The 6,856-nt window shown below is 33.1% G+C and overlaps 1 long non-coding RNA gene across 1 annotated transcript; it reads left to right on the top strand.

The window, feature by feature from the left end:
- The first annotated feature begins 2,330 nt into the window (after positions 1-2,330).
- Positions 2,331-6,584, top strand: LOC101244462 (uncharacterized). The gene is given in 7 exon segments (NR_144473.1): positions 2,331-2,574; positions 2,906-3,018; positions 3,694-3,776; positions 4,718-5,148; positions 5,228-5,334; positions 5,480-5,783; positions 6,392-6,584. It is a non-coding gene; the product is annotated as an uncharacterized lncRNA (long non-coding RNA).
- The last annotated feature ends 272 nt before the right edge of the window (positions 6,585-6,856 follow it).

Raw genomic sequence — 6,856 nt, 5'->3', positions numbered from 1 at the left:
TAACATATCAAAAGTACTATAAAAAGGCTCTAGACACACATCAATCTTAAGTAAAAAGCATTGAAACAACTGTGAAACCACGTCACATCAACACCCTCAACTTAAAATTCGTTGTTTGTCCTCATGCAACGCACTATGACTCAACACGACACTTTGTACACACGTATCCTCTTTTAAGATTTCGCAATCACATGGCTATCAATCCCAACTTTTTCGTTGCCTTAGTGCACGTTTCTACTCTTAGGCTTGATAAGCTCACCCGTGTGGATCAGACCATGACATAAGCTCACCATACGCTGACACCTTTACTCTTTTGCCTCTTGCCAAGGTACCAACTTTCCGATATTGCAACTAGTACCCTCACTTCAAAAGATATCCTCCTTTTTCGCACAGTGATTTTAACTTTGAGTATAAGGATCATTATGTAACACTCACGCTCAAAACAAATTCACACCTAGTTAGTACTTGTCTCCATAGGCTTGCCCTTATTTTCGTTGCTTAAGTTTAACACATTAGACTCTTAGGATCATGATATGATTTTCTTGGCTTGTGACGTAGGCTCAGCGTCAAGTATGGTACATATGAGTACATTTTAGTGACTTTTTGCCCTCCTTGACATTATCGCTAAGTGTCCTACCTTTTTCATTATCTCTTATGGCCTACTTTTTTTTTCTTTTCATCTTTTCCTTGCTTTCCCTTTTGCTCTATGTGGAGGTGACTCTTACTTCTTTTTGTTCAACTCTTTTTCTTTCTTTTCTCTTTTTTTTTTTTACATTCAATTGATAATTTTGACTAAGTCACCTCGCTTGATCACTTAATCTTTTCTTTTCAACATTACTCTTTTCATACCCACTTTTCGGGTCATCACTCATAATAGTTACCCTCAACTTATGGTTTTGCCTTGAGTCATGGTATACATTACCCAAGGTTGGGACAAGGCCAAAACGAGGTTAGTTTCTATATTAGCTACCCTCAACTTAGGCTTTTGACCTAAGTCGAGGTGCACATGTTCAAGGAGGGACCAGGGCCAACACATTATACCTAGGAAATGTGAGTTGGTGAAGAAAAGAAAGGTCTATTATAAGCGGTGTCAAATTTTGATATGCTCAAATTACACTTCCCTAAAGAAGTATAAGAGGCCGTATCAAGTAAAGAACCCAACTATTAAGTTGGGATCGATTCCACGAGGAAAATGGTTTAGACTTAACTTTAATGTACAATTACTTCTATTTAGTCAAACTCTTTCCAAAAACGAGAAATCAAAGAGGGCTTTTGTGAAATAAAAGTCTTTTAATATTGCTAAATCAAACAAGTAACAAGATTAAATCTTTGGGATTTATCAAGTTGTGAGCGAAACAAGGGTGTAAGTGTTCCCCTTAGGTTCATAACGCCGTATTCATGCCTATAAGAATTCTTCCCTAGTGTTTTGCATGCAAAGTTATAAGTTAGGTATCTCTAAATTCTTGGTCCGGCATTTAGAGAATTTCATATCGTACCTTGGTCCGGTTACATGTGTCTAAGTTACTAATTCTTACATTTACTTCATACTAAGCATCGTATTTGATGTATGAATTTGTTATTACTTCGCACGAATCGAGAATAGCCTAATTAGATAGTATCCCAGTAAATCTATATTGATAATTATTTTCCTATTAACTACCTCCTTGGTCTGCAAGTAGAAATAAGGTGAGTTCTAACGCATGCACTCGTTAAAAAGACTTCTAAGAGAAAGAATTATCAATGCATGTAATAATAATCTATGTGAGAATTGTTATTAAGCTAGGTTTACTTTGTTAATCACCTATGGTTCCCATAACCCTAGTTATGGATTTAGTTACCCATGCATAAAAGAACACAGTTCATGGTTTATAAATAATAAATCATGAACTCACTTTGACAAATTCGAAGAAAATCCAGAAATTCAACTTGAAATCACCAAAATCACTTGAAAACTAAATCCGAGAATTTGAATTCATGCCGAAGTTGCAAGAATCTCCAAGAGCCAAACTAAGAAAGTAGTAATAGAATTTAGCCCCAAAAATGATCTACTGCCATGCATTTTTGGCAACATGAACAACCGTTGCAATATATTATCTATTGCAATGGTTATGACTGTCACAATATATCAAGGGATCAAATACAACAATAATAAAAAATAATCGTGGCATCATTCCTAACCCCGTTGGTATAGATTTGCTAAGGCAACACACATTACAAACGTCGCACTAAAAGACTGTGGCAACAATTATTTAAGTGAAAAAAATATTTTAGTTAATCCACGGATTTTATTCCCAAAATATATATTTCCCTCACTGCTAGACTTTTAGCTAAAATGCCATTTATTTCATTTAGGGTTACAACTTTGGACTTCTTCTTGCAAAAGGACTTCCGAAAAATGGAAAGGATAATGTGAGCTCCGGTTAATCGCAGTATATTTCTTCAACAAGATCCGGTCTTCTTCTTCTTCATAGTGAGGCAGTCTTCTTCTTCTGTTTGACAAGTATTTTTCTTCATCTCCATTGGTCTTAGTCTCCAACAGTAATCTTCTTCTACCGCAATTTTTTGCATATAAAGGTATACTATTTTTATGTTTTCTCAGTCTACTCCATTATTTCTAAGTCCCCATTGTCTCTAATTTGTTATGCATATAATGTTTTGTATAATCTGAAACTCCATTGAAGGGTTTCTCAATAGTCTTAAAGAATAACAAGTGGGTTTGTTTGAAATTTATGTTATTTGTTCAAAATTAGGTCAGCGATGTAATCTATTTGTTGAAGATTTTCTGAACTCTCTGCAAAAGTTCATTAAGAAGCTTGGTTTCAATTTTATTAGTATAATCTAGAAATATAGATTTTTCTCGTCCAAAATACAAAGATTCATCCTCTGAAACAAGGTTATTTTTCAGTTTTTTCTCAGATTGGAGACTCTTTTTCCTTCCAAAGCTCATCAAAACTAGCTCGTGGTCGTTGAAGCTTGTGGCCAGCTCGTGCTCGTCCCAGTATGGCTGCTCCAAAGAAGGCAATTCCTATTCCTTGAATTTCTTTTTTTCAGTTTTTGGGATTATAGTTTAAATTTTGAATATTCTTTTATATGTTCTAGTTCCTTAGTTGAATTTTTATTAATTCATCGATTTGTGTGACTCAATCTGAGTATGTTAAAATCTTAATCAATTAGTTTGCTTTCTATACTAGTTGATGCCTTTTCTAGTTCTCATTTCTGTTCCTTAGGGTGATTTGTGTTCCTGTTTGAATTTCCTTCAATATTAAGTGTATTTTTTAAATTGATGTGTCTAAATGTGTTTATATTTTGAATCATGTACTCCTTATTTGATTATTGCAAATGTTGGTCTTGTTCTCTATAATGTTACGGTTCGTATGTCAATGGATGTAAACATCCATTATGACTAGTTGTTATTTTAAAAGACCGTATATTTTGATTTTAATCTAAATTAGTTTCCAAATTTGGCCTTTATTTTAATATTCAAGTTAACCTTGTTTTTTAGTTCATACCATACATTTTTCTCATTTGTGAAACTCAGATCTTGCTTTAAGCCTAGAGAACTCTTGATTTTAGCTTCTGTATAAAAATCGTTTAAGCTATAAATGGGCTGGTGTTTTCTGTGTCTTTGTTTGTTGTGAATACAGTCAGCACTTCGTCTAAATCTGCTTGGCTTGATATCTTTTGCATGTGCAGGTTTGGGGCTTATTCTAAGTAGAATTTAAAGTTTATTCTCTTGTCAATTAAATTTGTTGGCCTGGCTACATGTTTCCAGCAGGGTGAGTTATTTTTTAGTCAACAAGCATTCTTGGTTGGTTCTGCTTAAGGTCATTTATTTAAGTGTCATTGCTTCTGATTGAATTTTCGAATGATTGGTTTAGTATGTATTTGGTTAGAGTTCAGTCGTTTGTGCTAACCAAATTATAAAATCTGATGGTTTATCAATCTTGTTATTATTTTCTCTCGAATCGGTCAGTCCTACACTTGTTACATGCTAGAAGATTAACTGTATAACTTTAGTTTGATTTCATTTCTTATTCCATATTGTGACAGCCATATACCTTATATAAAGTCCTTGGAAATTGAATATACAGATTTCTGAAGTTTTGAATTCGCCAGACTCTTCTTTGTTTAGCTTCTGATGTTTTTTCTCTTAAAAGTGACATTTTATATCTAGTTGAAACTATCTGATCTCATATTCTAGAATCCTTGTCATTTACTCGTGCTAGGTTCTAGATGTTTGATTTACTTCAAAGTAGCATTTGATGTAGCTGAAGGCTGGCATTTCTTCTTCAGTAGTCCATTACTTGCTGACACTATTAGAAGCATTGGATGTAGTACCCTTACAGTTACGTTAGGATGCTTGTTCAAAAATAACGTTCAATCTCCATTTACTGCCTCATTCTTGTTTAATGCCGCAAGACTAATCACTTTAACTCCTAATTTATCAGCTCTAAGAATTAATTTTTCTACTTTTCTATTAATACCATCTGTGAAAATGGAAATACTACTGAAACCAAAGTGAGGGATAGCCTATGTTTAGTGCACGCATAGCTATTCAGATAGTATAAAGTTTCAAAAAACTTGGAGTAGATCCACATGATTTACTTCTAAAAAGAATCTCTTTTTATGTATAATTTAATTTTCTTTCTTTATGCTCATTTGCTATCGTCACTCTTATTGTTGTTATTGTTCTACTAATGAAAATGTGTTTTTTAAGTTCTTGGTGATTATTTGTTCAGATTTGAATAGTCATGAGTCAACAAGAGCCTTCGAAAAGATACAAAAGAGCAAAAAAGAACCTTGCTTTACGTGGATCATTATCATTCTGGGCAAATAAAAAACAACGATTATTGACAACAAATGAAATATTTCAAGCTATAGAGTGAGGAAACGACATTTTCTAAACTTAATTGAAGAACAACATCAAGGCGTAGCACCAAAATCTCAAGCAAATGAATAATCTGAAGAAATTAGGCAATCTTTAGAGGAACAACCTCCAGATGAGCAGCCCCTAGAAGAGCAAGTGGAAATTAATTCTATCATTCCTCCAACAAATGAACAATCTGAATAAATACTAAGAATCGAAAAAAGCAGATGAACCCACACACCGCTGGCAAAAAGAGTTTTGCTTTAGTCCGTAACAAATTGGTATGTTCTCTTATTTAATATTCATTATTGACCTGTTGTTTAAGCAAGTTTTGGTATTTAATTATTTTTTTGTGACTAGGAAAAAGAAAAGGAAACTGTATCAGCTAAAGAGATCTTTGTGTTCACAAGAACAAGGAAACTTGGGCATTTGTACAAGACCTCGACGAAAACACAACTAGTAAAATTGTACGAATGTTGTCTATTTTGAGATATATTATGTTTTCTAAATTTTAATTACATGGATAGTTGTTGGATATGCTTTGTTATGCTGAAATGGAAACTATTGAAACACAAATGGACACAAATAATCAGTCTGTTCATGCATTTTCAGCCGTTATGGGTCATGAACATCCGGTACGTCTCATACTGTATGGAGTGGGGGTTACAAAGACTGCATTGAAAATAAAACCTGGAAATTCTGACCATTCTTTAAAGGCCACAGATGATGTAGTTCAACAAATGCAAAATAACGGAGAAACGGATGGAGGAACAAAATAAAACTATGCGACAACAAGCTATCATAAAAGTAATTGCACAACTTCAAAATGCAGGATTAATTGATCGGAACATACTAGCTGCATTATTTGTTCCTCCTCCAAGAGAAACTAGTACTTCCTCACAAGCGGCTTATCAAGGTTAGATTCACTAATTTTCTTATTTGACTTCTTCTTTTTCTTCTTCTTCTTTGTCTCCAATTTTTTCTTTAAGTTTTACAATGTCAAGTTATCACAAAATGGTGTGAAATTTATTGCTACTTATAGGGAAATAATTAACTAATTTTATGAATTGATTTTTGTGGAACTTGATGGAAGAAAGTTGAGATCTACGCAATAATGACTTGGGTGTAATGGTCAATGTTTTTTTAATATTTCTGGTGTTGGTCTTACGTTTGACATCCCTATATATTGACTCTTTCTAGTTAATAAGTACTTCATGATATTAGTGATTCTTTGAGTGATTTTGATGAATACCTTATTCGAAGTTACTTCTTATTCACTTAGAAGTGCTCTACGAGGATGGTAGAATGTCTTCTTGTAGTTATCTATTGTATGTGTTGCACCTTGTAGTACCTATTTAGCATGTTATTTCCTTCAAGAAATAGTATATTTCGTTTACAAGTTGACTGTTCAAATGACAATCTGCAAAGGAACAACCATTGTGAATGCATGACTATTAACTTTCACATCTTCCACTATCATAACTTAATGTAAGCATTGCTTTACTTCTTTGTGTTTTGTTGTAGGAGATTTAATTGAAGGAGATGAAAGCAGTACTGAAGACTTGACTTAGGAGTTAACTGGATTGATGTTAATTAACTTTAATCATCTATGTTCTACAAATATTTTGATTTTGATTAATATTGAAAATTGTGGTGTGTTTCATCCTTTTTGAACATTCAAAAAAAATTGTATATTTTGTTATTATTGATATTACTAACCACTTTTATCTCTGATTGCAATCTTGGTAATGAGTAATTTCATGATTAAATTCTGTATTTTATGTTCTATTTTATTGTTGTAATAGTTTTTTATAAAAAAATTGGCAGTAGATCAATAATATCTGTAGCAAAAGCCTAATGATAAATGTAGCAATCAACATATAGTAACTGTCGCAATTGGGAAAGAACAGTTGCATTATCATACAATAATCGTAGCAATAGCCCACAGAGTAATATGATATGTGTTTAATTAACTAGGATGAGTTGATA

The sequence above is a fragment of the Solanum lycopersicum genome, chromosome 3 (genome assembly GCF_036512215.1).
Source record: "Solanum lycopersicum chromosome 3, SLM_r2.1".
NCBI classification, from domain to species: domain Eukaryota; kingdom Viridiplantae; phylum Streptophyta; class Magnoliopsida; order Solanales; family Solanaceae; genus Solanum; species Solanum lycopersicum.
This window is presented reverse-complemented; position numbering and strand designations above follow the sequence as displayed.